Source organism: Hyaena hyaena, unplaced genomic scaffold, assembly GCF_003009895.1.
Source record: "Hyaena hyaena isolate Hyena2069 unplaced genomic scaffold, ASM300989v1 scaffold_2286, whole genome shotgun sequence".
Lineage (NCBI taxonomy): Eukaryota > Metazoa > Chordata > Mammalia > Carnivora > Hyaenidae > Hyaena > Hyaena hyaena.
In genome coordinates this window covers 11,855-36,857 of record NW_024082924.1, presented here as the reverse complement: position 1 = coordinate 36,857, position 25,003 = coordinate 11,855, and the positions used below count along the sequence as shown (strand labels likewise).

At 38.0% G+C, this 25,003-nt stretch overlaps 1 long non-coding RNA gene across 1 annotated transcript; it reads left to right on the top strand.

The window, feature by feature from the left end:
• Positions 1-21,037, top strand: LOC120227415. Its single transcript, XR_005527250.1, has 4 exons — positions 1-156; positions 14,037-14,197; positions 17,028-17,206; positions 20,967-21,037. It is a non-coding gene; the product is annotated as an uncharacterized LOC120227415 (long non-coding RNA).
• Positions 21,038-25,003: the final 3,966 nt, after the last annotated feature.

Here is a 25,003-nt window from a genome sequence, read left to right as displayed (position 1 = left end):
AAGAAACTCAGACTCTGCGGACTCTCGGAGACATCGTCTAGCAACCTGAGGGCTGACCGGAGTGGTACTTGAGATGATTGCCTTTGAAAGCTTGAGAATGTGAGATGTAAAGGACTGAAATATGACAGCTTTTTAAAAATTGATAACCTTTGTATGGTAAGTTCCCATTAAAAGCAAATATCTCCTTTTAACTCTTTAGGTTGGTTTTCCAAACTCAGTTTCTAAATCTGCTAAGTTATTGTAAAATGGTCAGGGGCATTCTGCTTCTGTGTGATGGCTCATGTGAGGAATTATGTTCACTTGCTCAACTAGCTCCTATGATCTACCCAGAGTTTTGCTAAATTCAACTCTTTCCTCTTCATTAAAGGCATTATATTTAAATGCAAGTGAAAGATACTATCACAATGGGAATAACCACTCACATGCAAAGAAAAATTGTTCCTAAGTCTTGGTAGTTAAACTATCATTGGTAACAAATTATTTATAACACAACTCATGATGACCACAAGCCAGTGTGTCTACACTGCAGTCACAAAACTGAGTTAAATCACAGAGGGCTATTATTCCATGCTTCGTTATTTTCTTACACTATTGGTACACACACACACACACACACACATCATACACACACACACAGAGTTGACAACTTTTGTGCAAGGATATCACATTAAGCCATATTCAAGATAAAGGCTGTCTTATAAGAGGTAAAATAAGTACAGAATAAGTAAAGTCCAGAGATATATGTAGGCATATAGCTTTCATGATAATTGAGGAAGCTGAAAGTTTTGCTAAAAATTTGCAATTATATTGGCAACTTCATCATTCCATTCAATCATTAAGTAAGTCAGTAGAGGGGTTCCTGGCTGGCTCAGTGAGTAGAGCATGTGAATCTTTTTTTTAAATAAAATTTTTAATGTTTATTTATTTTTGAGAGACAGAGAGAAACAGAACCTGAGCAGGAGAGGGGCAGAGAGAGAGGGAGACAAAATCCAAAGCAGACTCCAGGCTCTGAGATGTCAGAACAGGGCCCAACATGGGGCTTGAACTCTGGAACTGTGAAATCATAACCTGAGCTGAAGTCAGATGCTTAACCCACTGAGCCACCCAGGTGCCCAAGCATGTGACTCTTGATCTTGGGGTTGTGAGTTTAAGCCCTAGGTTGGGGGTCGAGATTACTTAAAAATAAAATCTTAGAGGTTCCTGGGTGGCTCAGTCCGTTGGACATCCAACTCTTGGTTTTGGCTCAAGTCATAATCTCATGGTTCATGAGAGCCTTGTGTTGGACTCTGCACTGACAGTGCAAAGTCTCCTAGGGATTATCTTTCTCCTCACAATCTGCCTCTCCCTCACTCATGCTTTTCTTTCAGAATAAACTTTCAAAAAAATAAAATCTTAAAGAAAATAAGTCAGTAGAAAAAATCACATTAACAAAAAGCCAAAAAATAAAAAGAAAGGTAATTTAACTCCATGCTGAGAATTACCTTATCATCTCTTATCCTAGTTTCTCCAACTCACTTTACCTTGCATTTTAGTCTGTCACTCTTTCCCTCTGTCTTCTTTTAAGTAGTCATTCCACAGTGAATTTTTTGCTCCAGTCATGCCCATGCAGATCTTATAGAAATGTCTTCTGGTGATTTACATGATTATCACAAACCTCAGACCCAGCACTCCACTTTTTCCAGTTGTCTATCAGCCCATGTCTTCACCTGGATTGGGGGGGTGCAGCGGGCATGTGGGTAGGACAAGATACCAAAGCCCAAGCTGAGGCACATATCTCTTTAAGCCAGGAAGCTGAAGCTTCCAGACCCTCATCTGCATAAACTCTTTACTTATCTCTGTGTTAACACAGCCATATATCCAATAAAATTTGCAAAAGTAAGATATATTACCCACAGAAGGTTAAAATGGCTGCCATTTGTCTACTTCAACTCTTTCTCCATTACACTCCTCCATGTGTCCTGTGCTGCTGGAATGGCTGTGGATTAAAAATTAAGTTGTTGAGGATTTATGTGGTTTAACTTCTTTGAATTATGTTATTTTTTGATGTAGTGATATTCATGATACACAGCTTTTAACGTTTATAAATTTGGGTTTTTTCTCATTCTAATTTTATGTTATAAATATAGAGTATAGTATATATAGTATATATATATATATATATATATATACACACACATACATATTTTTCTTTGAAAGAGCCACCTTCCTCAGAAAAATAAACCTCAGACTCCATAAAACTTGGGTTCACCTCTGGTTTCCGAGTTTGCTTAAGCCCCACACAGTGAATCATAATCCACTCTGCCTAAAGAGAGCTAACCTCTCCTGTCTGTCTCTAGCCATAACAATGACAGTTCTCCTGGACCTACCAGATTTTTCTCGCCTATTGTCATTCTCTGTCTCCCTTCCAGTCTTCCATTTTGACTAAGAAAGGGCACCTGGCTGCCTCGGGTTGTACACATCTTTCTCCAAATAGTCCACAGTCCCTTTCCTGTTCCTTTTGACTGTGTCTCTCGATCCTGACATTCAGTGTGGACCTGCAAGAACAGCCCGGATGTTCCCTGGGAACTGGTTTGAAATGTAGAATCCCAAACCCTATTGACCCCTACAAGGTAAGAATCTGCATTCTAGAAACACCCTAAGTAATCCAGGTGCACATTTAAGCTTAGAAGTACTACTCTTGCTGAATGTGAACTTACTATTTGAGATAGCTATTATGTGTCTCATGGTAGTAAATACTTAGAATTCTATTTAGTATCTTTGCTCCTTAGCTTATGTGAAGATACTCATTCATATTCTAATTATTTCTTCAACAAAACCAGTCTCCCTAGGTAGTGTGTTAAAAAAAATGATCGGTAAAATTTATTGAATACTCACTATTGGGTTGATAATGGCTATGGAATGCCATTTTTTTATTTCCAGAAAATACACATTACAAAACTACATTAACTATTTTAAACTGTATAGTTTGGTGGCACTAAATGCATTTATAATGTTGTGTAACCATTATCAGCCTCCATATACAGAATTCTTTTCATCTTGTAAACCTGAAACTCTATAAACCATTAAAAAACACTAACTCCCTATTCTGTCTCCCTACCTCCTGCCCACCAATAATTATGCTTTCTTTCTCTATAATTTTGACTATTGTAGGAACCTCATGCATGTGGAATCATAAAATATGTGTAATTTTTGCAACTTACTTATTTAACTCAGCTTAATACCCTCAAGTTTCATCCGTGTTGCACCATGTGTCAGAATTTCTTTCCTTTAAAAAAAAGGCTGTATAATAATCCATTGTATGCATGTATCGCATTTTACTTATCCATTCATCCTTTAATGGACACCGGGTTGCTTCCATGTTTTTGCTGCTGTGAATAATGCTGATATGAACATGGAGGTGCAAATATTTCCTTGAAAGTCTGCTTTCAGTTCCTTGGGTAGAGACCCAGACGTAGAATTGTTGCATCACATGCCAATTCTACTTTTTACTTTTTGAAGAACTATCACCCTGTTTTCCACAGAAGCTGTATCAATTTAAATTTCCATCAGCAGTACCTAAGGGTCCCAGTTTCTCTACATCCTCACCATCCTGATGAGTGTGAGGAGGTATCTCATTGTACTTTTGATTTACCTTTCCCTAGTGATGACTGATGTTGAACATCTTCTCATGTGCTCATTGGCTATTTGTATACATCTCCTTCGGAGAAATGTCTATTCCTTTGCCCACTTTTGAATTAGGTTGTTTGTGTTTTAGTTGTTGAGTTTTAAGAGTGCTCTGTATTTATGAATATTAATCACTTATAAGATATATGGTTTGCAAATATTTTCTCTTAAACATTTCCATCACGCTATGTTGCCTCTGCAGTTACAAGGAGTTCAAGGGCTGAGCCTTATCCTCTCCATGTGCTTAACTAAGCCTTGTAGAACCCTACTGGTCCCATAGGAAGCATGAATGTGAACTGGTCTGGACATGGTCTGGTGACAGTACTACAGAGTCATATTAGCTGAGCAAGATCTTGAGGTTCCTCCCTATTTATGGGAAGCATAGTGAAATGAGTTAATCAGTCAGAATGTCTTTTTCTCTCTTTTTTAAAGAAATTTTTATTAATGTTTTTATATATTTTTGAAGGACAGTGAGAGATAGAGATAGGAGAGCATAAATGGAGGAGGGGCAGAGATACAAAATTCAACCACAGCATGATTCTGGCCCAATGTTTTTGGTTTTGTTTTTGGTAATAACAAATTTGGGGGACTATACAGACATGTTTGGTTCCAAGTTCCAATTAAAAGCATCACTCATTTAAAAAAAAAAAAAAAAAAAAAAACTTTTCCTAAGACTCTCCTCTGATCTGACTCTGTGTTCCAGCAGCCCGATCTACTGGGATCAGGAAGATGTGCAAAGCACAACTTAAGACGTATGAACACAGGGATGTCAAAGAAACAGTTTTTAAGCCCTCTGCTTGCATGAAGCATGCTCAGTAAAATTTGATATACATTCAGTAAAATTACTATGTGTCCTTGAATTGCTTTGCTTCTTGTCCCTGTACCCAAATTTTGTGTGTATTCAGTTTGAGGATTATCTACAGACACCACTTTATCGACACTTAACTACCCTTTGTTTGGTTGAGTACATGACACAAACAAATACTGTGCTTCTGAGTATCAGAATAAACTACATTTTAGGATAGTTTGAGCTTTATTTTAGTATTTTATATACAAAAAGTTTTATTAAGCAAATTACTAAGATAAAAAGTACAGCAAAGGGGATATTTACCCAACCTTGGGAACAAAGTAAAACAACAAAACTTGAGAAACCATTTGCATGTGAATTCATGCTAATTAAAGAAAGTTGGCATATATATTAAAGCAATATTTGTGAAATTTTTACTCACTGAATTCTCTGTACCACTTGACATTAGTAACATGCCTAGAAATAATAAAATTACATTTAATTAACAACATTTAATGATTAAAACTAAGATTTCTTTCCATACTTATTGTTAAATAATTAAACGTTTATTTATATTAATCCAATCACTCAAAAGTACATTTTTCTTCCATTAGCATAAGATAAGAGATTTTAAAAAAAACCTCACGTGATTGCAAAATATAAGAAAAGAATGCTTGAAAATAATCTTTCATGGAGGAAAAAATAAACATTTAGTTCCTCATTGCCTTTCGTTTTTGTATTTATAACATGAAAAGGTCGAATATAGTCTGGAATTTTACTAAGCCCCTGCCTTCTTAGGTGAAAGTAGCCTCTACCTGGAAGCAAATTTTATCAAACATCAAATTCTCAATGTAGTAGTCAGTGAGTCAACAGAGGCAATATATGCAAATAAGACTGGGAGCGCTTTAGCATAACCAAGAGCTAAGTGTAAGAAGAATAGGGTGGCAGAAGTAATTGTTTAAAAGGCGCGTGGAGGTGATGCTGCTGATAGGAATATCCTGTTCCTCATCTTTTTTACTCTTTTTTCTTATGGAAGAGAAGAGGGAGGAAGAGGAGGAGGAAGGGGAGAAGAAAGAGAAGGAAGAGGAGGAGAAGAGGAAGAGGAAGAAGAAGAAGGAGGAGGAGGAGGAGGAGGAGGAGGAGGAGAAAACAACTCAGGAACTCTGAGAAATTATATAGTTTAGTGAAGTTGCAGGAAAGGAATAGGCCATAAGGTTTCTTCTAAGAGTTGCAAAAGGTTTAAATAAGATGTAGTTCTTGATTCAGGGAGTGACATTAGAATCCACTATACTCATGGATTGGAAGGCAATGAATAAGAGTGTCACCATCATATTCTTAAGTGGTCAGAGAAAATGGAAGGAAGCTGCAAAAATAAGTTTTGTAAATTTCAATTAGACTATTAGACCTTCATATAATTTGAACACTATAGGGACACTTGGGACAGCTTTTCCCAGTTTAGAGCATTTTTTGGAAAACAATAAATGCAGTTAGGTATGCCAAGGGAGGAGAGAATACTGGTCAAAAAGTTTGGAAATCATACCCTTTATGAGATTATGCAATACCAATAATTAGAATAAAGATTCAATAGTATGCCAGAAAACAGATATCTTTAAATTTGTCTAATCCAGCATGGCTTAAATTGATCTGGTATCTCTGACTTTGTAATATATTTACTAACATCCTGAAGACCTGTGTTTTTGGGAAACCTAGTTTTCTGGGGAACTGCTGATAGTGAAAAGTATGTAGTAAAATCAGCCTGGAAAGGAATCCTTATTCTGATTAAATAGTGATGGATAAACATTCAAGAGTAAAGAGGGATTGTTGCTAGGTGTTTTGTATTCCTTTAAAATACATATGATGGAGGCACTTGGGTGGGTCAGGTTGAGCATTGTACTTTAGATTTTGGTTCAGGTCATGACCTCAGGGTCACTTGTCATTGGGCTCTGAGCTGATAATTCTCTCTCTCTCTCTCTCTCTCAGAGGCTGAGTGGCTAAGTCAGTTAAACGTCCCACTCTTGATCTTGGCTCAGTTCATGATTTCAAGATTTGTGGATTTGACCCCCATTTGGGGCTCTGTCACCAAAAAAAAAAAAAAAAGGAAAAAGTTTCTCCCTCTGTCTCCCTCTGCCCCTCTCTCTCATTTAAAATATGTATGATAAATTATCTATATACTTTAGTATCTACTTTGATATATATCTATTTGTACATATGTATAAAAGTCCCATTTCTATATTTTAATAGACATTTAAGACAATTAGTCATAGACTGTCTACAGTTAAGGCATTCGGTGATATCAATTTTGTAGAAGAACATATCTAAGAAAGGGAGTCTGAAATGCCAGCCTTATAAAAGTGAATTGCAAGATTACAGTCTTAATGACCTTTGCATATGAGAAGTTATTTTGAAATAATATGCCCAGCCAAGCTAATAGAGAGCCAATATGCCCCACCCGAGCAAGGCAACAAACTCTCATTGTTTGCTAAAACGTGACTAATATTGGGGCGCCTGGGTGGCTTAGTCGGTTAAGCGTCCGACTTTTGCTCAGGTCATGATCTCGCGGTTCGTGGGTTCGAGACCCGCATCGGGCTCTGTGCTGACTGCCAGCTCAGAGCCTGGAGCCTGTTTCAGTCTGTGACTCCCTCTCTCTCTGACCCTCCCCTGCTCACGCTATCTCTCTCTCTCTCTCCTAGAAATAAATAAAAAACATTTAAAAAAATTTAAAATGTGACTAATACCGCACAAAGCTCTAGTATCTTAATACCACTATGGGGAAGATTAGATCCAAGAACTTTATCTTCCATGTAGCCTAGTGATCTTGCACGACTCACATCACTCATCTGGGCTGGCACCTGTCTCAAGTACGGACACGAAGACTAAGCAATATCTGAGGGAAACTGGGGCTCACTGAGGTAAAAACTTTCTGAATCATCCCGCCACGATGATGATTTCTGAATCATTCCATGATGAACGGGACAAGAAGGACATACACTTCATTTAAATACCATGGAAACTGAGGGCAAAAAATGTTATTCTTACTTCCTCAAAGAAGGAAATCATGTTAGACTCTTATTCTTTGGGAGTTTGTCCCAAGCTACTTCTCATTCTAATAAACCTTGAAATTTCCATTCATATCTCGTATTCAGTGGAGAGGCATTTTTTTTGTGGTGATTGTTTAATCAGCGGTACAAATCAAGTACCTTTTATGGAATGTATCCCAGTAAAATCGCTGGAGATACAATGTTGCAAAAAAACATGGCTTTTTCCCAGAAATGGCTGGTAGGGGAGAAACACAAATTAAAAAAGAAACAGGAAATGAATCTATCTAAATATCTATACAAATGTATATTAATATATTATAGTGTTTTATTTTTTTTAATGTTTTATTTATTTCTAGGAGAGAGAGAGAGAGACAGGGTGAGCAGGGGAGGGTCAGAGAGAGAAGGAGTCACAGACTGAAACAGGCTCCAGGCTCTGAGCTAGCTGTCAGCACAGAGCCCGACGCGGGGCTCGAACCCACGAACCGCGAGATCATGACCTGAGTGAAAGTCAGGCGCTTAACGGACTAAGCCACGCAGGCGTCCCATATTATAGTGTTTTATAGTATATTTACAGGGAAATACAGACTGAGACCACACAGAGACTGAGAGAGAGAGACGAGAGATTAATGAAAAACAAAAGCATAAAACACAAAGAAAGTCTTGAAACAGAAGTTTGTAAGTTTGTTAAGTGGAATGATTCCCTATCCTACCAATTACATTTCAGACTCTGTCAAGGTTACAGCTCATCCTTGACCTCCTTATATCCCTCCGCCCACCACCGAGCACCCAGAACCAAGCAAATCCCTCACAACATGGCGGACAACACACAACCAATACCTTTGAGTCAATGACTTCATTCTGTACCATGGCTGTGCGTTGTTGTATTCGCTTCCACACACTGATTCATTCATTCCCTCGTTCGTCAATTAATTCCTTCATTCGTTTGCAGTTGACTCTCCATAGATACTAGACTGTGGAACAAAGTGAAGACAATAAGAACGTTGAAGCCCTTACCCCTCACAAAGGCCTTTCTCTTGATGGCTTCTCTTATCTCGGCCAGCAAGGACTGCGAGGAAATGACCATGTGGTTGGCAGCCCCGGAGAATCAATATGCTGTGTTATCATTTACTCACAGCTGCAGCACTGCTGGTGCCCTGGCTGCGGGTGCTCTAACCTCTGGGGAGGCACCTGGAGAGGTTAATTACTTTGCAGCTGGCCATAATTAGGATCAAAAGGCAACAAGAAAGAAATTCTTAAGAAACCCGACAGTAACCATATGCAGGGGAGAAGCTGTCAGCTTGAGCAAACTGCCACGTTTTAAGTAGAAATTAAACATGCACCGTTTTTGGAAGTCATCAGGTAGGAATGCGAGGGAGGGTATAATTGCCAAAGATAAGGGATGCCCAGGAAGGTGACAGCCTCTGGCGGGTTTGGCAAGAAGGAGGAGACCTTCAGGCCCTCCACTGGCCATGGCCATCCCTCTGAATGGGTGTTCTTGAAGGTACAAGAAGGCGGGAGCTCTGGACCCTGTCGAAGGCCTCAAAGCCTATTCTCCACATGACTACAAAAGAACTCAGGAGGCATTAGGGTGAGAAATGCAGACTTCTGCCAATGTGTCCATCGCACCAGTAACAGTAGCAACCAACTTTTGCCATTTACTGTGTGTCAGGACTTAGTATTTTCCTTAATCTCCACAGCAACCGTGAAACGCGGAGGTTACAGAGGGAAAGATTGCTTATTCTAGGTCATTCCCTCACTGGTGAACAAGCCCCATTCAGATGAACAGGCGCCAGGTCCACTCCCTGCCCTGTCTTCCCTGTTTGGAGTGCATCAATCTGTAGTGAATTCTAGCTTATTTTCTAATATCTTTTGAGGAGAGTAATCTGGACTCTTGGTGATTTTCTCCACTTAGCTCATTTCATTTCTTTTTTGGAAATGGGGAGCAGGAGCAGAGAAAGGAAAATAAATATCTTGAGGGAATATTCAACCAGTTTAAGCTTAGTCTCTCATAAGGCCTGTGGTTTCAGTGTGTTGTGCCCGATTCGTGAGTCCCCTGAGACCCCCAAGGAGCCGACACCGATGCAAGTACATAAGGGTCTTTATTACAAGCTCGAGCAGGGGCTCACCTGCCTACCTGTGTAGTGGCAACAAGGTGAAGCCCTGAACAATAGTGAACAGTGTTCATACATGATCATACAATCATGACTTTTGAGAATCCTTTGAAAATGACCAATTATGAGGTGAGTTCAAAGGGCCCATGTGGGGTTCAGGCAAGTGGTGAGAAATTGGCTAGTTTGTATAAAGTAACTGTCTACAGTTCCCAGCCTTGACTCAGACCACAGGAATGTCTTTTGATTAGCTGATCTGAGGGCGGTCCAAGGATGGCTTTAGCCTTGAGCAATCTGAGGAACTGGGGCTACGTGCAGCCCGAGGTTGCTCGTAATGGAGGCCTTAATTTCAAAATGATGTTACTTATTCTTCAAGTGAATATTGTTTTTTCTCCAAGAGCTTCTGAATCTCAAGCAGGTCCTATCCCCAGCATGGAGACTGATGCTGGGCTCGATCTCACGACCCTGAGATCATGACCTGTGCCAAAACCAAGACTCGGATGCTTAACCAACTGAGCCACCCAGGTGCCCCACTCCAAGAGTTTTATCTATTAGTAATCCCAACCAAAGCAAAACTGAAATTGCAGAGGTGGGCATACCAGATACCATGGATATGTCCATAGTCTCATTCCCTCACCCCATTCACATAGCTCCTCCTACCCTTCAGAACTACCCTCTCTCAACACCCTGTATAAAAGTACCCTGGGCCTTGTTATCTCTTCACCCTTAAATTTTCCTTCATGGCATTCTATTTCTTATTTGTTTCCTTTTTTTGGGGGGGGGGATGTCTAGCTCTCCCAATGCAATGTAACCTCCATGGGTACAAGACATTTCAGTGTTTTGTTTACTATTCCATTTCTAGCACCTCCAAGAGTGCCTGGAACACACAGTCAACTTAACACATATTTCTGAGTAAATGATTGAATGGATGAATGAATCAATGAGTGGAAACGAATTTTCATTTTATGAATGGGGGTCCCAAATCTCCCAGAATTTGTACAAGTTACATCATTAGGAAATATCACGTCTATGAGAACTCAGACCTGTCTGCATCCTTCGCACTGCTTTGTCCTGTATATGCAGGACCATTGTTGTCCCCTCAAGAATAATGTGGTCCTTGCAAACCTCTGTCCAGCCAAGGATATTGTCGGTAGCTTCCTGATATCCTACAACATGATTCCAATGAACAAGGGTAAAAAGTGGGTCATGATTCCTTCTTATTGAAATTTTCATGCTCCTCAGAAGCGATGATCAGGATGTGCAGGATGTGACTCAAAAACAAAACTAGTCAGACCAAGAGACAGTCAGATGTATTCTTAAAATCCATCTATCGGTATATATGAAAGATCTTTAATGTGTGGTTTTCTTTAATGTTTATTTATTTTTGAGAGACAGAGAGAAACAGAGCCTGAGTGGGAGAGGGGCAAAGAGAGAGAGAGGCACAGAATCCGAAGCAGACTCCAGGCTCTAAGCTCTCAGCCCATAGCCCAACGTGGGACTAGAACTCACGAACCCTGAGATCATGACCTGAGCCAAATTTGGATGCCTAACTGACTGAGCCATGCAGATGCCCTGATCTTTATGTGTTCTTAATCTGTGATGTGCTAATTTCATATCTACAGACATATTCTAAAGCACTACTACAAAACAAGATAGATATATGTACTTATTTATAACCACAGACCTTTATACAAAGAATCTAAATGCCAAATGATACAAAGGTAGAATGTTTTAATGGCACATGAAAATTCCTAAAGTTATTTGATTAAAATTTAGTTATATATATATATATATACACACACATATATAATATATGTGTGTGTATATATATAATGCAATATCATATATACATATGAAATATTCTATAATGTAGCATTAATGATTGTATATAGCAGATTTATAGGTATTTAACATAAAAGGAGAAGTTTTTTTTGCTAATTTTCAAGTATTTAACAGGTATATTGTTTTACATAAAGTTTTCAAGTAAGGAAGAGTGATGCAAAAGCAAAACAAAATAAATTAAGAGAAATTGACTTATGCCTAATCAATTATTGGTTATTTTCAGTATATAATTACAGACTGGATAACGACAACCAAGTAGGAATCATCTTGTGAAATTAACAAGTCTGAGTATGGCTCCACACACACTCGCAGTTAGCAATTGCCGTCGACCTGATGTTTTTGTTCACCACCCTCCCCCTGCCCCACTGACAGAATTCATTCATTCAAACTTAATCCCTAAATTATATTATTGGAGGTGGACACTTTGGGAGGTAATTGATTCATGAAAGTGGTACCCACATTATGGGATTCGTGTCTTCATAAAAGAGACCTCAGGAAAAAAAAATTAAAGAGAGTCTTCAGAGAGCTCCCTTGCTCCTTCGGCCATGTGAGGTTATGTGGAAAAAACTGCCAGTTACTATTTAGGCAGTAGCTCTTGACTAGACACTGAATCTACCCGGGTCTTGAACTTGGATTTTCAGCCTCCAAAATGGTGAGAAATAAACTTCCATGGTTTATAAGTCTATGGTATTTTGTTATAACAACCCCTGTGTTTCTTTGCATGCATTTCTCACTTTTCCTTTAATAGGATTTGCAGTAGGGGGTTGTGCGGGTGAGTCCTGGGGAAACGTGCAGAAAGGAGAATATAAAATCGGAGCATCTCCGTCATAAAATAAAGTTTTATGCAAACAATTCTTTCCTAAATGTTTATCCTGTGAAGCGCATTCAATATTCCTGGATTTGTATCTGACACAGCAAACTGCCTTGATATAGGGATGGTAAATTCATGCCAGGTCAGAGAGCTTAAGCATACGAAGAAGGATGAATTAAGGAGAAGGCATCTATTGAAATAGTACTAACAGTACTGGAAGAAATTCAGAATTTGACAAGTACAAATCAAACCCTTACCTTACAGACCTTGGCAGAGGAAATGAGGAAAGACTATTTAGGAGACTTTAAGCAGTATAATCCCTGGAATGAGACAAACAGGGGAATTTGAAATAAATATAGTGTGGTATTCAGAGTTTTATTTCTTTTTCAATATTTGCAATTACATTTTTGAACATCATAACTGGAAGCAATAGATCGTTGCATTACTGGGGATTACATAGGAGGGCTATCTCAAGATATTAAGGCAATCGATGTATTTAAAAATAAGAGCAGAAACTCAAAAATCACCTATTTTTATTAGAAAACCTAATTAGAAATGCGTATAAATTGACTTATGGGATGACCCTGAAAATCTTACAAGTAAAGAGATGGGTTTTTTTTGTAGGCAACTATTTCTTTAATGTGTGCATCATGACTGTTATGTACAATCTTTCTCTGAGTGTTAGGTATGTCAGCAATGACCCAGGTAAGCCTGATTAGTGTTATCACTTCCAGGAAGTGTGTAAAAATTCTGTCCAAGCAATCAGACTGCCTGCAATCATTACTATTTCAAACAATAACTTAGCATATGGCTTTATCGAATGTTTTCTATGCACCACGTTCTGTGTTGGGCAGTGGAATACAGAGATAAAGAAGACAGAATCCCCGTCCTGGAGAACTTTACAGTCCAGTAAGGAAGGCAGAAGAGGAGACGATTACAGTAGAATGAGACAGATAGAGGCTCTGATTCTAAGGCACGGCTACAGGACTGTGAAGGGGCACCCAGCCTAATACAGAGGTGGGGTAGGAACCTTCCTGGAAAAAGAGGCATCTGAACTGAGATTTTAAAGGCAGCTTGACATGGGTAGCAAAATGGATAAAATTGAGTGACGGAATTTTTGGCAGGAAAAGGAATTTCACGCAGTCAAAATTTACCCCATGTCTTAGTACTTTTTTATAATTGTAAGTTGCATAAAAGCCATATTTCATTGCTTCCCCTCCCAACTCCCTGCTTTATATTTTTATACTGGGAGTCAATTTCCAGATGTTTAGAGAGAGAGCTACAAATAAGTAGGTGCTGGTCATAAACGGTGGAATATTGGTTTATCAGTAGAAACGAAGTCTGGGTTTCATACTCCTAGATCCTCAGAACCAGAACCTCAAAAGGGTGAAAAAGAGATCCAGGCAGGTACGAAGCTGGGTCTGATCGGTTTACTTGCCTGGATGTATAACACTGATGTAGGACATGATTAAAGGGAAGAAGATTCAATATCAGGGTTTATCTATACCCCAGGGCTTTGTTGGGCAGAGAGTTTCATAATTGAGGAAAGCATTGAGGATGCATTTATTAGGTACTGGACACTGTGCTAGGGAAACAGAATGAAATTAACACTGATAATGCAGATTGGGAGGGGTGAAAACATGGGGCAGCACAGCATATAACAAGAAAGTCAACGACTTGAATATAGACACAGTAAAAGAAATTGGTGGGGGTGGGGTGCCTGGAAAGAGAGGAAGAGCTCAGATCAGGAAATCATGTTACTTACTGATTTGGGAATCATCCTGAAGGCAGGGAGAAGACATGGACATGCTTTTCAGAAGATGACTATGGATGTTACTTTGGGACAGACTTCAAGTAGGTTTACCAGTCATGGAAGAAATCGAAGGAAAATTACAAAATAGTCGCTGAAACCACAGAACTAAGGATAGTAATAACTGACCTACTTCAGGTACTCGCTATTTCTCACTTGGATTTTTTTTTTTCTCCTTTTGTTGTATTGAGATATCAACTACATAGGATAAAATGGGGTTACAGCTTCAGTGATCAGCTGTAAGTGTTGATGACTGATCTGTGGACCTATTTCTGTACTTTATGCTCTTCTGGTAATCTAATTGTCCTTCTATAAATATCTCACTGTCTGGATTGATGTGATTTTAAGGTCAGTTTTGAATTCAAGAAGCATAATTCTCCAGCTTGGTTCTCATTCTAGAACATTTTAGCTATTCTAGAGTCTTTGCAGTTCCACATAAATTTTAGAACTGAACCATATTTTCTAGGAAAAATAGGCATCTTAACCGTACTGAGTCTTCTGTTCCATAAATATGGCATATATATATATATATATATATATATATAGTTTATAGGTACATATTTATATATTCATAAAACAAATATATTTAGAAATATAGTTATATATATTTAATATACACATAATATATTAATGTTTATAACTGTATAAATCATGCATACGTATATATTTATATATCATATATAAATATATACACATATTTTATATATCCTTCCATTTTAAACCCTTTTAAAATTTCTCTCAGCAATGTTTTATAGTTTTTAAGGCAGAGGCCTAGTAGAGATTTTATTAGAATCATTCCTCAATGTTTAATGTTTCTTATGCTTTTTCATTTTCTGAAATTTTGTTGCTAATATTTAGAAATGCAGTTGATGTTTTTTATTGTCCCTCTACCCTACAATCTTGCTAAGTTAACATAGCTCTATTGGTTATTTGTCAACTTTTTTTTTTTTTTTTGGTGTTTTATGAGTGCAATCATGTCATCTGAAAATAAAGACAGTTTTTCTTCTTTAACTTTATGCCTCTTAGTTCTAGTTTGTATCTTAATACAGCAGAACCTTCAGTAAAAATGTGAAATAAAAGTGGTGAAAAGAAATGCCCTTGCTCTTATTCTGATCTTTAAGGCAACAGATTTAAATTTTCACTATTGAGTATGATGTCAGATGGAAGTTTCCATAGATGTCTTTTAGCACATCAAGGAACTTTCTTCTATCCCTAATTTGCTGAAAATGTTTGTCATTAATGGCATTCTGACTTTTATCAAATGTCTTTTTTTTGTACCTCTTGGGATACTCTGATTTTTCTTTTTTAGTTTGTAGTAATTTGTTTGATTTTTTTTTTTTTACAAATAGTTTATTGTCAAATTAGTTTCCACATAACACTCAGTGCTCATCCCCAAAGTGCCCTCCTCCATGCCCACCCCCCCTCCCCCCCCACATCCATCAGTCCTCAGTTTTTGTCAGCATTCAAGAGTCTCTCATGGTTTGCCTCTCTCCCTTTCCCCCACCATTTCCGCCCTTCTTCTCCCGCTTGTTCCTCCGTCAAGTTCCTCCTAATCCTCCTATACGTGCAAACATATGATATTTGTCCTTCTCTGCCTGACTTATTTCGCTCAGCATAACACCCTCAAGGTCCATCCATGTTGCTACACATGGCCAGATTTCATTGTTTCTCATCGCCATGTAGTATTCCATGGTATAGATAAACCACATCTTCTTGATCCATTCGTCTGTTGATGGACACTTAGGCTCTTTCCATGTTTTAGCTATTGTGGAGAGTGCTGCTATGAACATTGGGGTACATGTGTTCCTATGCCTCAGCATTTCTGTATCCCTTGGGTAAATTCCTAGCAGCGCTATTGCTGGGTCCTAGGGGAGTTCTATTGTTAGTTTCCTGAGGAACCTCCACACTGTTTTCCAGAGGGGCTGTACCAGTTTACATTCCCACCAACAGTGTAAGAGAGTGCCCGTTTCTCCACATCCTCACCAGCATCTAGAGTCCTCTGATTGGCTCATTTTAGCCACACTGACTGGCGTGAGGTGGTATCTCAGTGTGGTTTTGATTTGTATTTCCCTGATGAGGAGGGATGCTGAGCATCGTTTCATGTGTCTGTTGGCCATCTGGATGTCCTCTTTGGAGAAGTGTCTGTTCATGTCTTCTGCCCATTTCTTCACTGGGTTGTTTGTTTTTCGGGCGTGTAGTTTGGTGAGTTCCTTATAGATTCTGGATATTAACCCTTTATCTGATATGTCATTTGCAACTATCTTTTCCCATTCCGTTGGTTGCCTATTAATTTTCTGGGTTGTTTCCTTGGCTGTGCAGAAGCTGTAATTTGTTTGATTTTTGAAAATTGAACTCTTACGTTACATAAATTCTGTTTGTTTATTATATATTATCACTTCTATAAATGTCTACATTTTATTTTCAATATTGTGTTGATTATTTTTGCTTTCATGCCAAAATAGACTATTGGCCTGAAGTTTTCTTAAAGTAATATCATTTTCTGGTTTTATTGTTAGGTTTATGCTGGCCTCATAAAATGTTGGAAAATGTTATCTTTTTCTGTATTTTCTGAAAGAATTTGTGTAAGATGAACATTATTCCTTTCCTAAATGATTGGTAGAATTCTCCAGTGGTTCCAGCTGGTCCTGGAGTTGTCTTTGGGGAAAAACTTAACTATAAATTGAATTCCTTTAACAGATGCAGGACTGTTCAGTTTATCTATTTCTTCTTTAGGGAGTTCTGGTAATATATCAAGACATTGGTTCTTTTCATAAGTTATCATTTTAAGGATTCTTGAGAAGACTGGCTGAAAATTATTTCTGGTTTTCTGGACTAGGTGGGACCTATGAGTTACTTTTAAATAAAAGGATATAGCAAAAATGGTGGGTGTCACTACCATGATCATGTTTTATTAGTTAAGATTGTTTTGCTAGCTGACTCAGTGTAGTCTCTCTCTCTCCCTTCCTAGCTTAGAACAAGCCAGCTGCCACAAATCTGTCAGCTACCAGAAATGGAATGCTGTGAACAATCACATGGTTGGAGAAGTGGATGTTTCCCCCAGATAGGAATCCAGCACTGGATTTTTGCAGCCTTGTGAAACCCTACACAAAAATCCCTGAGAACTCATGCTTGCACTCCTGACTTAAAGTAAGCTGTGGTATAATAACGGTTTGTTTTTTAAGCTACTAACTTTGTGATAATTTGCTATGCAACAGGAAAAATTTATACATCCCCTAAACTCGCTTATTATATCTAGGAGCTTTTAAATAAATTCCTTAGCATTTTCTACTTGGACAAGCCATCATCTGTGAATAAAGAGAGTTTCAGTTTTTGTTTTTCTATGTGAATGCTTTTTTGACATACCTTATTAAACTGCCTAGAACAACTGATATTGAAATAAAGAGTCAAGAATACAAATTCTTGCCTTATCTCTGACCTGAGTATGGAATCATGATTTTAACTGATAGTTATTTTTTCTATAGATGACATTTTTAAAAATCTGGCTGAAAATGTATTTGGTATTTATAGTTTTTTGGGGGGTCATGAATGTATGTTGAATTTTTTCAAATGCAGTGTTTTTTAATTTTTTTAAATGTTTACTTATTTTTGAAAGAGAGAGAGAGAGCATGAGCAGCCGAGGGGCAGAGAGAGAGAGGGAGACACAGACCTAACTAACCTTGAATCAGAGTAATCTTGAATCCCTCAGGTTAACTCTGCTTAATCATAATAAATTTGTTTTTGTTTTGTTTTGTTTTTACATCTATTGACAATTTTGAATTGCTAACATTTGATCATTTTATTTTCTTCTATTTATGAGAGTCTCCTGCTTATCTTGTATTTTGCCCCCATTCTGAACTCATTTATTGGTTCTAATGTGTTTTTAAAGGATTTTTATAAAACAAATTTTTTTATGCAGATCATACCGTTTATTAATAGAGTGTGCTTATTTATTTCCAAACTGAATGTTTTTGTTTGTTTTGTTTATTTTGTTTTTTCCTTTCCTATTTGCTTTGGATAGAAACTCCAGTACAATATTTAATAAGAATGTGGGAATGGACATCTTGCTTCTAAACTATGGGGAAAATACTAAGTTTTTGACCATTAAGTATATTACGTGTGCATTTTCCATAGATGCCCTTTATCAGGTTGAGAAAGTTCCCTTCTATTATCTGTTTGTTGAGTGTCAAATTTTGTCAAATGCTTTTCTTTCATTTATTGATGATGGCTTTATATATGTTCTTTAATATATTAATTTGGTTTGTTATAATGATTGATTTTTAGATGTTATATCAACCTTGCATACTTGAAATAAATCCCACTTGATTATTTGCATATTTTTAATATGTTGCCTAAATTATGGTTGTAAATATTTTGTAGGGAATTTTTCCATTTATAAGAAATATCAGTCTATAGCTTTCTTTTCTTGTGATATCTTTCCCTGGTTTTGGTATGGTTAATACCAATACTCATTTATAGCATAAGTTGAGAATTAAGCCCTCTTTTTTCTATTTTTTGGAAGTATTTGTGAAGAATTGGTATTAATTCATCTTTAAATTTGCTAAACATTGCAAATGAAGTCATCTAGTTCTGGAAGGTTTTAAAATGACCACTTTGGGGGCGCCTGGGTGACTCAGTCGGTTAAATATCTGACTTCGGCTCAGGTCATGATCTCACTGTTTGTGGGTTCAAGCCCCATGTAGGGCTCTGTTCTGACAGCTAGCTCAGAGCCCGGAGCCTGTTTCAAATTCTGTATCTCCCTCTCTCTATGACCCTCTCCTGCTCACGCTGTCTCTCTCTCTCTCTCTCAGAAATAAATAAAACATTTAAAAAATTAAAAAAAATAAAATGACCAGTTTGATCTTCTTACTTGTTATATCTCAATTTAGATTTTCTATTTCTTCATGTGTCAGCTTTGGTAGTTGTGACTTTCTAGGAATTTGTATATTTAATTCAAGGAAGTGTTAGATGATTTTTTTAGATGAGAATTATGTGCCTTAGAGTAGGTATTATGACTTTCCTTCTCTTTGGCCACTTGAAAAATGACATTGCAGTAGCTATTTTATTTTATTTTATTATTTGTCTTATGATATTTTGAGCAACCAAATGCACATCTATTATTTCTGTTTAGTAAGATTTATAAATTCCATAAGGCAAACAGCCATGTTATTTTTGTAATACTTTTAGCTTATCTTAGTACCTGTTAATAAAACAGAAGTTGAATGAACTATGGGTGCTGTTAGCAGCAGCAGGATCAATATCATGAGACAGCAGTGCTAGATCTCAAGGAGTACTTACCACAGGCTCGAAGTAGCAAATGAACTTTATCTCACTGTCAGCTGATAGTGACTGCTCTGTTACTACAACTTAAATGGTTAAATTTGACCTCCACAGCAAAGAGTGGAGTCTTTTAGACATAAAAATATGTCTAATTCATGATGCCTCTGATGGCTAATGAGGAGCACTGAAGATTTCAATGCCTTGTATTTACTGATGTGGTGTAAATGTGAAGACACTTATGTGTGAAATGATACCCATTGTCTGAAATTCACCACCATTCCAGTAATCCGATGCTAAGAGCGAAAGCGTTAAAGTCCGCGGTATATGCAAGATGGTGGATATGCAATTTGAAATACCACGTTTTTCTGATAGAGAATTTTTGTCTTCGCATATGTCAAGCCTCATTAACAGCACCTGTAGAGATGATGCAGAAACTCCGTATCAGTTTTTGGCAAATAACTCCAATATCAACAATATCTGCATCAGCTTCTTACTATTCTCTCTCATCAAACAACTGCAACATGAGTTTTGATTGTTTGAATTTACTAAGAGGTCTATTAAGTCTAACTTGGGAGAACGGTATTGGTTTCTGTGATTAAGAGGGATAGGAAGTATGCTTGCATTTTAGCTCTAGCGATCATGGTCTATTTCAAGCTTCATTGTATCTACCTGCCCCTGGGATAAACACGCTAACTCACTTATTTGAACCAATGTCAAACGACTGCCTTCTTTCTTCCCATATTTTTATATTTCTTTAGTTCTGTCTTTTATTTTAGAAACCACTTTTTGCTTAACACAGACAAGAGTATTTAATTTTTCCTCTTCAATTTATCTTACTTATCGATTCTGTACTATCAACTCAAGAAGTGCTAGTAACTAAAATATCATATTATATTAAAGCACACAGCGTGAAAATTCTACATGAAGTCATCATGGATAAAAAGGAAAACAGTGAAGGCAAAAAAAAAAAAAAAGAGCATGGCATTAAAATATAATAAACGGATCAGTTACATCATTATCATTATAAATTGGCATGGGCAGGAGGAAACACCTTCTGATTAATACCCTGTCAGGCTGAGTCTTTGACTACTTCCTGTTCTATCCACTCAGCTCATTTACTTTCTCTCTGTCACTGAGAGCCAAATCACTTCCCCACAAGACTACCATGATCTCTCATTATTTCCAGAAAGAACACAGAATTGGCAAAAAAAAATAAATGAATAAAAAATTTTTTAAAGACACTGAGGTAAATGTATGCTGTCAAATTAAACTAAATCTGAAAACATGAGTTCTTTATAAATGAAAATTATGGATTTAACTTGATATTTAGGATACATGCACCAATATTAGGAATCCAGGTATGAGTCAGCAGATGAAAGTGTGTTTATTAATATGTATGTATATGGATGAATATGCATGCATTTCCATTTACCACAAAGATGATTTTGGAGGAAAATAAAGTCAATTTTCTTAAAGACTATTTAAGTCTATTCTCCTAACTCAACTTGTATCTACAGAGATTAGCTCCTGCCCTTGGTGTTTGATCTACTCTCTATCCTCCAGCCTAGGAAGATTGACCTACTTTTGTTGAGGAAAAAGAAACACTTAATTCACTTGTTATTCTTTGCAGACTGGATAAATTGATTTTTTAGCTATGAGGATGAAATGCTTAGCTGGTGCACCATGCACACAAGATTAAGGTAAGGTCCAAGGAGGGCAGAGTGGCAGATTCTAGGGTCTTCCAAACACTTTACTTTAAAAAGGGGACTGCAAAAGTTCTTAGAAGCTTTCAGAAGGAGAAGTGACCAATCCTATCAGATTCAGATGCTGCTATGAGACCTTCCTTCCCAGCTTTTCCAAGTTCTGAGCTCTTTCTTCCTCTAAATCTACTTCCATGAACGTCTTGATAATCACCATTATTCTTTTCATATATTTTCCACCTATGTTTAGGAATACACTGTATGTTAATATTTCCTTTAGTTATAGTTTAGTTAACTTTATTACAGTGTCTAGTTATAAATACAGCTCACAAAAAGATTTCTTAAATTATGAATTTGTGGACTTATTTTTTAATTAGTTGCTTTACAATATTTGGAGAAATTTATAATATAATAATTAGTCATCTATGCAATGAAGCTATGAATTAAAACTACATTGCAACCATAACAAAATAATGCCTGTACTCATTGAATTATTTTATTTTACCTTATAGATTATTTATTATTATTATTTTCTTTTTGGTAAGCTTCATTTCTCAATTAGAAAATCCAAGTATGCAGGTCATAATTTCACATTTCCCAATGTTAGAACCCCCTGGGTAAATCTCAGGGGAACTCTGGGCCTAGTTTAGTTTTCTGTAGTTTTCATTTATTCTTTTGTTGATTCCTTCATCACATATTTATTGAGATACTCTCAAGTTTGGTCACTATTCTAGTCCCTGGGGTCGCATAGTTTTATGGAAGAGGCAGAGACACAAGCCCACAATTGTAGCATGAGTTAGAATAATTGTAGTTCTATATATGCAACCTATAGGATATGTTTAGCCATAAAGAATAGTTCTGTGTGATTCCAGGGAACCTTCAAAGAGGGGTCTCTTGAAACGGGATCTTAAAAGAATAAATAGATTGTATTCACTTAAAAAGGTTGGAAGGACACGATTTCAGGAAAAGTGGCATTTGCAAGCACACAGTTACCCTTGGAATTCTTCCAGGGCCATAAGTGGCTAGAGGGGATGGTAACAAGCAAATGAGGCTCATGTTTCAGCTTCTACATCTCCTTCTCTCTCTGCCTCTCCCCCACTTGTGCTCTATCTCTCAAAAATAAATAAATGTTAAAAAAAAGTTTAAAAAAATAAGGTTCAGATTAAGAGACACCATCTATATTTTTCTAAGGAATTTGCCCTTTAGCCTGCAATCATTGGCAAGTTCTACATTTTTATTATCTCACATCTGCCATTCTTATGGTAATCTATGCTTAATGTATCTAAATGTTGGTATCTTCATCGCTCAATATAAAAATGGAAAAAATTTCTTTCCAGGCTTGTAATGAAGGAGGGCAATGATGTGACCATATTAAGCATGCTGTATGAATACTGGTGCCCATGAGGATTAGTGACATGACGATTCCTTTCCTTAAGCACAGAACTCCCATGATCAGATTTGTGTTTTAAAATAACTCTATGAGGAATTGAAAACAGATGAGATTAGAAGTAGGCAGTCAGTCAGGAGAATCTTGTTCAGGAATACAGGTGGACAGAGTTAGAAAGTTAGAGAGCCCAAGAACTACTGGGTGAGATGAGAATAGGCATGAGTATGAGGCTCAGTATTTCATTAATAATAATAATAATAATCAGCTACTATTACTGCCTGCCAAGCTTGTGCACTTTCCCAGGCACTGTAGTAATTATCTCATTAACCTTCACAACAATCTATGTGAGAGTAATGTTTCCATGTTTTTTATTAAAAAAATGAAATGAAAGCTATGAAAAGCTAAGATAGTTGCCCAAGATTGAGTTGGGTATCTTAACTCAAAAGTCATTTTGTGGAGTGATGGTGTCGACATGACAACATAGGGGACCCAGCCATCATCCCTCCAAAAGGTCAACAATTATACAGCTTTCCATGAAGAAAACAGCACTGTGAGACCTCTGGAGTCCACTGAAGAAACGTTAGCAACACAGTGAAACCAAAAACCAGAGAATAACCATACGAGAAGAAAAGGAAAATAACTTCATTCCCCTACATCGTCCGATCCCCAAAGCTGCCACTGACTGCCCAGCGCCAGGAGGAAGTTTACCAGCTGCAAAAAATTCCCTTGATCAGGAGAAGATGTATATGATGAGCAATCATCCTCCCCCCAGCTTTTCAGGGCAACACACCAAGGTTTCAATTCAGTTTTACCTCACCTACACTGGCAAAGCAGAGATGTATAAAGATGGCAAGGAACAAGAAAGAAAGCTAGGGACTACCAATGGCAGCCAATCAGGGGGAGCCATTACAGTTCATGACGACCTGCTTTCGAGACAAATCCAGGAGATTCACCAATGAAAATACTGTCACCCAGCATAGCCACTGAGGACTCCCTGTGTATTTCAATAGTTGTCACCTCACAGGAATGTGTGTTCCCTGGCTTCTGCGCCTCGTGATCCTCTCTGTTCCCTGCGTCTACCACCACCCCCGCTGAAGACTGGAAATGCACCAGCAGCCAACTCAACCCTTTGCAGCTGCAAGATTGCAAGAAGCCAGGCTATACCCCTGCAGTGGACTCTTCTCCTGTTATGTGCTCGGGCCTAACCTGTACAGCTGTACACTTGCATGCTGCCAGCTGGACGCCCTTTGCTGGTCTCCAGTGTACTGTGCACACCTGAGGGGAGACTGTGCAGTCACAGGGAACATGCTGATAGCCAGGGACCCTTAAAGGTGCCTCTAGGCCTGGATCATGCCTTAAGTCATTAACATGAACTCACCTGCAGCTAGTCCCTCCACCCATATTCCTACACCCATCACTGGCCTCCACTGAGGTGTACATGCCTGGGGGAAGACTGCAGTCATGGGAACAAAACCTTAGCCGGAGCCCCTGAATCTGCCAGTAAAGTATGGAATTGACCCTGATTCTGCTCTGTGCATGATCCCACCACTACACGTGTGCTTGCAACTGGCCTCTGCCACCACACAAGAACCTGCAATTGGACCCCCAGTTAAGCCTATGCACATCATTGGCTCCAGTCATCACCGTTGCCTGACTTGGGCCTTAGCTTCTGGACCTGGAGGTGCCAGTGAGGACCCTGAAGATCGTTGCAGCTACTACAGAGATTCTGAAGTGCTCTTCAACAGTTGTCAATGCTGTGGACCCCAGCTGCCCCAATCAAAGAGACATAGAGCCCCACCAGACCCAGTACTCCCTCATTTGATGTCCTGCACCACTAGCCCCAGGGTCAAAACATGCTCCAGGATGGCCGACTTGTAGGTGAAAATCTTCCTTTATTGAAGTCAGTCCATAAAGCCTGAAAGACATATCTGCTTCTTCAGACACTCTCACCCAGATCTTCTACTACTGTTCTCCATTGGATTCTTCAGTTAATTCATTGAAGGCTTTAGCTTCAGAATTTATTTTTTATGTTTTCTAGCTCTTTATTGAAATTCTCATTTTGGTTTTGGATTGTTTTTCCGATATCATTAAATCTTTTATCTATGTTGCTCTGTAGTTCCCTGAGCATCTTCAGAACAATGTATTTCGAATTGTCAGGCAAAACCTGGATATCCATTTCTTTGGGGCTAGATACTAGAGGTTTCCTTTATTCCTTTGGTAGAGCCATGTTTCCTTATTCTTATGATTCTTGCAGCCTTTCATTGGTGGCTGCACATTTGAATAGACTAGCCATTCTAATAGGTATGAGATGATATTTTGTTTTGCAAAGCATATATCTGATAAGGTGTTAATATCCAAAATATATAAACTACTTATATAAATCAATAGCAAACAAAACACAAAAACCCACCCACAATCAATTCAGAAATGGGCAGAGGAACTAAATAAATATTTTCCAAAGAAAAAGTACAGGGGCACATGGGTGACTTAGTGGGATATGCATCCAACTTCAGCTCATGTCACGATCTCAAGATTCATGAGATTGAATCTCATCTTCTCCCTGGTGTCAGTGTGGAGCCT